Raw genomic sequence first — 10,194 nt, 5'->3', positions numbered from 1 at the left:
TTTTCCATTACAATAAACTCAGACTGTCAGGTCTTTTGGCACTTGGAGAATACAATGCAGACTTAATTAGAAGGCATTTCTTTAGTCCGGTAGCTCACATATTATTTAAAGTTATGGTGAAGATATGCTCGAATCACAGGCCAGAAATTAATATTGATGTTTTGTTAGAAAAATCATGGAATGAGGGTAGCAAGCTGTGGTTTATGTGGAGATTTAGTATTTAGGTAATGAGTTCATCAAGAATAATTCAAGAATAATTTAAAAGTGCATCAGTTGGCCTTCAGAGGAAAGCCAAAGGAGAAAGCAAGTGAACTGTGGCTTATAGACCACACAACTAAAAATTTTCTCCTGAAAATATTCCACCTTGCATCTTGCTAAGAATGTAGCAGTAGTGGCCTTATACACATCTACCATGTAGACACATGAGCGTATTTCACACGTCTCAAAGGGTGAACAGAATTGTTTGGCTGCAATGTCACTTTTATAAACACCACCACCAAAATAAAGAGTAAACAATATTTAGAAAGGAAGTACAGTTGTGTCTGGAAGTATACCCAGTTTTGGGTAGTATAAGATATTTTACTGACCTTAAAATTTTAGAACATTTTGGGATGCCCGAGTGGCTCAGTGTATGAGCGTCTGCCTTCAGCCCAGAGTGTGATCCTGGAGTCCTGGCATCGAGTCCCACGTCGGGCTCCCTGCATGGAGCCTGCTTCTCCCTCTGCCTGTGTCTCTGCCTCTCTCTCTCTCTGTCTCTCCTGAATAAATAAATAAAATCTTAAAAAAAAAAAAAAGAGTTTAGAACACTTGAAAATCGGGGCTAACTTCTCTGGGCTAGGTCTTTGTTTCTTTATGAAAACTACAATAGAAATCTCAAATTCAAGTTTCCTTAGATATTACTGTTGGGTTTAATTGTGTTTTCTGTTGAAGATCATGCTAAACAGTATTTGGATACTAACTGAACTCTTACTAGCTCTTTATTAATTGATGGGATTACATCAAAATGTGAACACATCAGGGCCCTGACTTGGGGCTCCTTTTAGGGCTGGGGATGGGAATGGCATTTGTCCACAATCCATAGCTCAGTGGGCCCAACTGGGCATTGTTCCTCCTAGAGTGGAAATGGTGAGCCATTATGACCTTTAATCGCAACTTCATTTGAAGCAGGTTTATCTTCTGGAAAAGGACACAGGCCTTGAACTTGATAAAAAATAGTCACAATGTGTTAAACCCAATCGTTTCCCCTAAGGAAGGGGAAAAACATGATTGTTAAGGGGTCCTGTTTCCAGTAAAGGGAAATTTGTCACATAACAAATATCCTCGTAAATATGCCAAAATTGTTTGCTTTATGAAGATAATTTTGGAGAAAATTTTGTTTTTGGAGAAAACCATTGGTAGTTTAGAATATTTTATTCTAAAGTTCAAGTAGATATAACACTGAAAGATAAATGTTTAGATGTTTGGGCTTGTTTTAAAATAGGAAGTAGCTTCAGCTTAAGTAAGGAGCTCATAAATCTCCCCATTCTGACTTCTGAGTTTGGCACTGCCTCTGAAATTCCCACAAAAAAAGTCTCATGAGATCCTGATGCCCTCCTAAATCACAAATTCCTGTTATGCTTGCTTGCTTTTTTTTTTTTTTTTTTAAGATTTATTTATCCAGAGAGAACAAATGTGTGAGCACGGGGAAGAGCAGGAGGAGAGGGAGAGAGAATCCCAAGCAGACTTCTCGCTGAGCACAGAGCCCAAAGTGGGGCTCAAACCCAGGACCCTGAAATGAGCTTGAAGTCAAGAGCCAGATGCTCAACCAACTGAGCCATCCAGGTGCCCCCCTATTATGCTTTCTAACCTCAGTTTTGGCTTTTATCATCCAACGTTGTTAAGTACCCAGCCTCAGCTTTCCCAACTTTTTGCTGAGGTTTGCCTTTGTCATCTGTTCAGTTTCCTTCTGTAGCTTTTTACCTCCATCTGTTTTTGTCCACTCTGCTCCACTTTGGCCTTCTTGCTTCACTTTCTCAACATTTACTTAAATGAATGTGGCTGGCTGTAAAGCTCTGTAAAGTTCCAAGTGTTTCTGAGACCTATCAAACAAAACTTGAGCCCTGTGAGGCCCTTGTTTCCAAAATTGAACTCACAGGAGTATGCATATTCCCTGATGTCATTAGCACACTTGATGTAATGGAAAGAGGATGGTCTTAGGGATTATCTGCTGGGTTCAGTACCCAATTCACACTCTAACTTTGATCAAAAGTTTAATATGTTTTGAGCCTGTACTTTATTCTAAGTGCAAGAGACAGAGTGATGGGCAAAACAGTAAAAGTTCCCTGGTCTTTTGGTGAGAAGAGAGATGATTAAAAACTATATAGTAAATTAGTGATAGAGCTATGGAGAAAAGGAGACAAGAAAGGGGGGGTTGTGGGTACAGTTTTAAAGGATGTCAGGAAAGGCTGCAGTTGGAATAAGGTGACATGTGAATGAGACCTGAGGGACGAAGAACATCTCAAGCAGAGGGATCTGAGGAGCACACTTGGCATGCTCAAAGAATAGCCAGCTCCAACAAAGAGAGTGGAAAGGGCGGCGAGTGGTGGGTAGTAAGTTCGGGGGGGTATGGGGTTGGCCACCATCTGTCATTATGACTGTCTTTTAGTAGGGGAAGCTACTGGAGGGTTCCAAACAGATGAGAGTCCTAAAACGACCTGTGATAGAACTTCTCTGAATCTATTTTCTCATCTAGAAAAAGAGTCTCATAACTCACGGAGTTGCAAATAATAAATGATAGAATTGATGTGCAGAATCTAGAACAGTGCCTAGCACAAAAGAAAAAATCAGTAGATACTATAAAGCAGGTTGTATAGAGGAGTTGTTGAGAAATCAGACCCTGGATTCAGGTAAGCTTGGTTTTAAACTTCAGTTCCGCCTCTGATTTGTTGTGTGGGTCTGGCCCTGTCATTTAACCTCTGTGAGCTTTAGTAAGCCCCAAATGACTTCCTAAGAGAAGGTGTTGTATACAGTGCTTAGCACAACAGCTGACTGACTTGCAGCAAGTCCTCAAAGAATACATCTATATATTGAAATAGGTCAAAATATTACTTAGAGGGTTTCACTACATTAGGTAACTTCTGTAAATTGGCCACTTTCTCTTTTGATCATTTGGTAAATGGGCTACCAATGACTATGCTTTGAAGAATGATTTGTTGAATGGGCCTGCTGCTTTTCCTCGAGCACCTAAGACATCCCTCCATTACAGCTTGTGTTTTATTGCGTCTGTGTCTCTGTTAGCAAAAAACCTAGAGGTGAGGCCTTACTCTTTTTTCCATTTACAACACTTGGCACAATGACCCACACAAAGTTGGGAGGGAAAAGGAGGGTGGTGAGTGAAATACTTTGTCTCCATAAAACTTTACACTGCTAATAGACTATTTTCAATATGAATTGGATATGATCTAGATGTCGAGGATACCACACCTACATTTAAGGGTACTTGGAATACAAAACCAAGAGACTTTCCACAGATGAATTGTACATTTTCTTCCATCTGTACCTAATCCCTGTTTTCTAGTCTGACTAATCTGTTCATAGTCATCGTGAACTGAGTTCGAATTGTTTCGATGTCCCTTGCAGAAAATGATAAAAGTCGTGGTACTTTCTCATACTTCGAGTATGAGAAAATAATTTAGAATTAAGATGAGTGCCAAACAACATGGAATTCAGGCACACGAGAGAGGCAGTAGGGGCTGGTGAAATGAGCATGCAATCTGGAGTCAGAAGATTGAAATTTCAGTCCTCACTCAAGCTATGAATCCCTTATGCTGGGGACTTTAACTCATGTCTGAGATTTGATTTCTGCATCTGTAAAATCAAAAAGATGCACCCCTGACATACACACTTCTGGGAGTTGTTTTTAGGATCAAGTGAGGACACAGACATAGAGGAGTTGGGAACTAAAGTGTACATACTATCACAGTGGGTGTGTGTGAGCAAGACATGGCCAGAGGAAGGACTCAAAAGAGAGAAGAGAATGTGACCTGGAAACCAGAGAGAGAGCAACTGTTTCTGGTCTCTTAGGAGTTTGTTACCTGCCACTATTCAGTGAGGTAGCTTATAGGAAACCTGATTTATATTCCCTGGCCCTCCCACCATTCAAGTGACAGTCAATAATTAATTTGCAAATGAGTGGCTGACTAGGTTCCTTCTTGTTTTGACTTTCTGTAACACTTATTTTTAGTTACAGTTAATTATCTTTTAAAGAAGAAGATAATTTTTTAAATTACATATGTACCCATTCAGTTACCATTTTTGGAGTTTTTCATTCTTATTATAGATCTACATTTCCACTTGGTATCATTTTTCTTCTGCCAGAGAACTCCCTTTAACTCTTTTTTTCAGTGTGGTTCTGCTGCTGCTGAATTTGTTTGGCCTTTGTATGTCTGACTATGTCTTTATTTTACCTTTGTTTTCAAACAATTCTATCCCTGGGTTTTGAATTCTTGGTAGTCAGGTGTTTTGTTTTCCAGTGCTTTGAAAATGCTTCCCCACTGTTTTTTTTTTTTTTTTTTAAGATTTTACTTATTTATTCATAAGAGACACACAGAGAGAAGCAGAGACATACATAGGCAGACTGTCTTCTTGTACACATTGTTTCTACTTAGAAATTTTCCATCATCTTTAACTTTGTTTATTTTTTCCTTGTCTTTTGGGGATTAAAAGTTTTGCTCTGTCACTGGTTTTAAGCGTTTTTTTTTTTTTACATGTTCCTTGATTTAAATTTTTTTTTGAGATATAAGATAGACAAAAAATGCAAGGTTTTGTGTGTGTGTGTTCCTTGTGCTTGAGGTTCATTGGGTTTATCAGTTTCATCAAGTTTCAGATGTTTTTCAGCCATTATTTCTTCACATATTTCTTCTGTCTTCCCCTCCTTCTTCAGGGATTGCGTACAGCTGGAAAGATAAGGATAAGCTTCTGTAATGAAGTGATTTGAGATAGGCTTTGAGAACTGGACATTTGAGAATTGAGATTTGAACTGGTGGAGATGTGGGTAGAAGACTTGGTAATTTTATTACTTTTTTTTTTTTAAGATTTTATTTACTTATGACAGAGAGGCAGAGAGAGAAGCAGGTTCCCTGTGGGGACCCTGATGTGGGACTTGATCCCAGGACCCAGGGATCACACCCTAAGCCAAAGGCAGACACTCAACTACTGAGGCATACAAGCGTCCCAAGACGTGATAACTTTAACACAAGGGGATCAAGAGAGGATAAAGGACATCAAGCTTCATGCTCACATGCCTGAGAGAGTGCTGATTCCACAGGTGAAGATGAGGTGTAAAAGGGAGCTTGTTGGAGAGGAAGATGTGGAGGGTCACCTGGCATGCGACTCTTGATCTCAGGGTCATGAGTTTGATCCCCAAGTTAGGGCTTTAAAAAAAAAAAAAGAAAAAGGAAGAGGAAGATGTTGAATTCATTCGTGGAGATGGCTGAGGTGCTTTTGTGACTTTTGAATGGAGCGTACAATAGGCAGAGTTATTAATGTAAGTCTGTTGCCCAGGAGCAGGACAGGGAGGGACAAGAGATATTGATTTGAGAATTACCACTCAAAGAGAGAGGTGGCAGCTGAAACCACATGCAATGGAATTCCTTTTTTTTTTTTTTAAGATTATTTATTTATTTACTTGAGAGAGAGCGTAAGCACTAGCTGGGGGAGGAGAGGGAGAAGCAGACTCCCGGGGTGGGGAGCCCAACATATGGCACCATCTTGGGACTCTGGGATCATGACCTGAGTTGAAGGCAGACGTTTAACTGAATGAGTCACCCAGGCACCCCTCAGTGGAATTCCTAATCTGATAGTACACAGAGGCCCAAGAAGGCCTAGTCATTGAGACATTCTACTACCAACAAGTTCTTCTATGGAAAGAATAATAGTTCATAATGATTCATAAAAGGAGATTCATTGGAGCACTGTTTATAATTAAAAACAAGTAGAAACTGGGACGCCTGGGTGGCTCAGTGATTGAGCATCTGCCTTTAGCTCAGGTCGTGATCCCAGGGTCCTGGGATCGAGTTCTGCATTGGGCTCCTCTTAGGGAGCCTGCCTCTCCCTCTGCTTGTGTCTCTGCCTCTCTCTCTGTGTCTCTCATGGATAAATAAATAAGATATTTAAAAAAAATTAAAAGCAAGTAGAAACTAAGTGTCCCACAATGGAGAACTGCAGAAATAAATGGAATATGATGGAATACAATATAGCCATTTAGAATGATGTATTAGAAGAATGTAACAAAAATGTTCACTATACATTAAGCACAAAAAGCAAGTAATAAGATCACAATATATAGTGTGATCTCATTTTTAATAAAAATATATGAATATACAAGCAGAGAAAAAGATAATACCACATAGCTTATCTTTGGACGGTAGTGTTTTGGACAGTCTTTATTTTCTTATTTTTTCTGATTTACATTTGCTAAACTCTCCACAGTAAGTTGCATTACTTCTATGGTTAGGAAAAAAATCTATTACAATTTTTTAAAGGCTGACCTAGAAAAAATCTTGTGGATATCTAGACTGTGGAAAATGGGAAGCAAGAGAGGCAGTAGAAAAGGATTTAGACAATTCACGTAGAATCAAGATTACACACCAGCTTTGCTGAAAGGTGCTAAAACTGGGACACTTGCCAAAAGTGGAGCTGTCTGAACTCTCTGAAGAAGACTTTGGATTTGGTGATCTGAATTTTAGTGACTGCTCTTGAGAAATGTAATGAAGGAGAGAGACTATAGTCACTCCCTGGCCCAAGATGTCTTATGACCACACAGTCAGTCCCTCAAAGGCCGTCTGTGTTGGGTCACCACTTCCTTGCACCTGCCCTTGCATTGGATCCTGGTCTGAGCCCGGTGTTGAGACCATTAGAACAAGGACATTGCAAATTCCCTGAGGTGGCAGTTGCCTACGGAGATTGTTGAATGCAGATTCCTAGGCCCAGTCCCAAACCATCATCATAAAAGACTCTGGGTACTTGCCTTTTAATTCCTGAGTATCAGGAAGCTGCCTTTTAATAAGCCTTCTGAGTGATTCTTAGGCTCAGCCAAGTGGGAGAACCTCCGCCTTCAGGCATGTACAATAGGCCTCCTTCCTTTAGGTTTCTGGCTCACAGAGTTGGAGAGAATTGAATCTGGGAGTTTCTTAAATTAGCATAACTAGGTGTTTTGGTCACGAATCAGTAAGTCCAGGATGTGAGAAAATAGCTCTTGGAATCCAACTGACACCGCGGCCTTGCCTATGTTCTGGAAGCCTTTTGGAGCTGGGCAGCAGTACACAACCTGAGGGTAAGAAGGGGCATGGCTCCTGGTGGTGACAACATATCAGAATAGGCTTTCAGAGACATTTTGCAGTGGGTCTGAGCTGAGAGCTAGTGCGGCTCCCCTACTCACAGGATACCAAGCAGCAGAAAGAAATCAATCCACTGAGGCTCTCCACCTGTGTAGCTGGACAGCTGTTAGAAAGTGGTCAGGATTAGGGAAGCCTGGTGGCTCAGTTGGTGGAGTGTGGCGCTTTTGATCTCGGGGTTGTGGGTTTGAGCCCCACCTTGAGCATAGAGATTATTTAAAAATAAAATCTTAAGAAAAAAAGTGGTCAGGATTAGATGGCCCAAAGGAAGGGGCCTCAGGTGAGAAATCAATCGGGATGTGGAGGCCAAAGATTCTTACTAATCCAGAGAGGAGACATCAGGGGGCACCCATCCATCCCATTATAAAAGAAGTATAAATAAATTGTGCTAGATTGTATTATGGTTTGCAATGATAGGCTGAAAAGCCTTCTACTCCTGGAGGAGAACACAGGCAGCAACCTTTGTGACCTTGGCCACAGCAACTTCTTACCAGACACATCTCCAAAGGCAAGGGAAACAAAGGCAATAATGAACTATTGGGACGTTATCAAGATAAAAAGCTTTTGCACAGCAAAGGAAACAGTCAACAATACCAAAAGACAACCAACAGATGGGAGAAGATATTTGCAAATGGCACATCAGATAATGGCTAGTATCCAGAACTATAAAGAACTTATTGAACTTAACACCCAAAGAACAAATAATCCAATAAAGAAATGGGCAGAAGACATGAACAGACATTTCTCCAAAGAAGACATGCAAATGGCCAACAGACACATGAAAAAATGCTCCACATCACTTGTCCACAAATCAAAACCACAGCGAGATACCACCTCAAACCAGTCAGGATGGCTAAAATGAACAACTCAGGAAATGACAGATGTTGGTGAGGATGCAGAGAAAGGGGAGCCCTGGTACACTGTTGGTGGGAATGCAAGCTGATGCAGACACTTAGAAAGTAGTATGGAGGTTCCTCAAAAAGTTGAAAACAGAAGAGCGATCCTATGATCCAGCAATTGCACTACTGGATATTCACCCCAAAGATATAAATGTAGTGATCCAAAGGGGCACCTGCACCCCAGTGTTTATAGCAGCAATATCACAATAGCCAAACTATGGAAAGAGCCTAGATAAAATGAAATCTTGCTATTTGCAATGATGCATGGATGGAACTAGAGGATATTATGCTAAGTGAACTAAGCCAATCAGAGAAAGACAATAATCATATGATCTCACTCATATGTGGAATTTATGAAACAAAGCAGAGGGTCATAGGGGAATAGAAGAAAAAATAAGATGGAAATAGAGAGGGAGGCAAACAATAAGAGATGGTGAACTGTAGGAAACAAATTGAGGGCTGCCAGAGAGGTGGGGATGGGGGGATGGGGTAATGATGATGGACATTAAGGAGGGCAGGTGATGCAATGAGCACTGGGTATTGCATAAGCTTGATGAATCACTGACCTCTACCTCTGAAACCAGTAATATATGTTAATTAATTGAATTTAAATGAAATAAGACTTACATTAAAAAAAAAAAAACCTTTCTAATTCCCCACTCCGGGACCTGGCTTGCCCACATGACTTGCTTTGGCCAATCACATGTGATTGGGATTGATGTACTCCACTTCCTTACAGAAATGTTAAGATCTGTCATCTGGTTCTGCTATCTCTCATTTCCTTCCTTTGCCCTAAGACCTGGTTGTCTCAGGTTGGGTCCGCCCTTAGCCCAGATTCCAGAATGAAGACGACATGGGGAAGAATTGCAGCCAGCCTGTGAAAGCCACATAACGGAGCAAGAAAGAAATTTTTCTTGTTATGAGCACTTGGGATCTTACGGTCATTATTACTACAGCCCAACCTAGCCAGAGCTGACCAGTAAAGAAATAGTTTTTTAGGATTGTAAAAGCAAAGTGGTAGTGTTATAATGGATTTTTAGGGAAAATTACTCATAATTCCTTCCCTACCCTAAACAGTCTTAATCTTCACATATGTTGACATGCAAATGTGCTGAAACAGACCATTATGTTTTATGTTGCTTCTACCTCTGAGTTTCTTCGGAGGAGCCTGGTGGTGGAGGAGGACCTAGTCCCCACTAGAGGAGGCCAGAGGGAAGGGCTGTCTGTGGAGCCACTGCTCAGCACAGAGCCTCCTGTTGTCAGGCAGTAAAGTGAAACTGAGCAAGACCACTTCCTCAGCATCCTCAGGCTCTTGGAAAAAGGGATGCCAGGTTATTTCTTCTTTTAAAAAATATTTGATTTAAATTCAATTTGCTGACATTTGGTGTAACACCCAGTGCTCATCTCATCATGTGCCCTCCTTAATGCCCATCACCCGTTATTTCTTTTATCACAATCTATCGTGCCTGTTTACTATCCTGCCAAGGCAGGGTTAACATTCAGCTCTGTTCTATGATCTTCTATTTCCTAAATATTCAGTCCCACTATAGACTGTGAACCTGCATGCAGTAAGGTGGAATTTATAGGAAGTCAGCACCAAACAATGCAGGCGTCAGCTCTTCCCTTCTGGAGGCTACACTCTGGTGGGGTGTAAAAATAAATAAATTTAATATATATCGAATAATTACAAATTGAGTAAATCCCCCAAATGAAACACAGGGCGCTCTAATGGATTGGAAAGGCAGAGACAGCAGGAAAGAATCTATTTAAGACAGAATTTTTTAAACTGCCAGCTGGGAAACATTAGGGAACCCCAAACTTATGTGCTCATGATCACATTAAAAAAAAAACAAGGGGGATCCCTGGGTGGCGCAGCGGTTTAGCGCCTGCCTTTGGCCCTGGGGCGTGATGTGATCCTGGAG

The sequence above is a fragment of the Nyctereutes procyonoides genome, unplaced genomic scaffold, assembly GCF_905146905.1.
Source record: "Nyctereutes procyonoides isolate TBG_1078 unplaced genomic scaffold, NYPRO_anot_genome, whole genome shotgun sequence".
NCBI lineage: Eukaryota > Metazoa > Chordata > Mammalia > Carnivora > Canidae > Nyctereutes > Nyctereutes procyonoides.
This window is presented reverse-complemented; position numbering follows the sequence as displayed.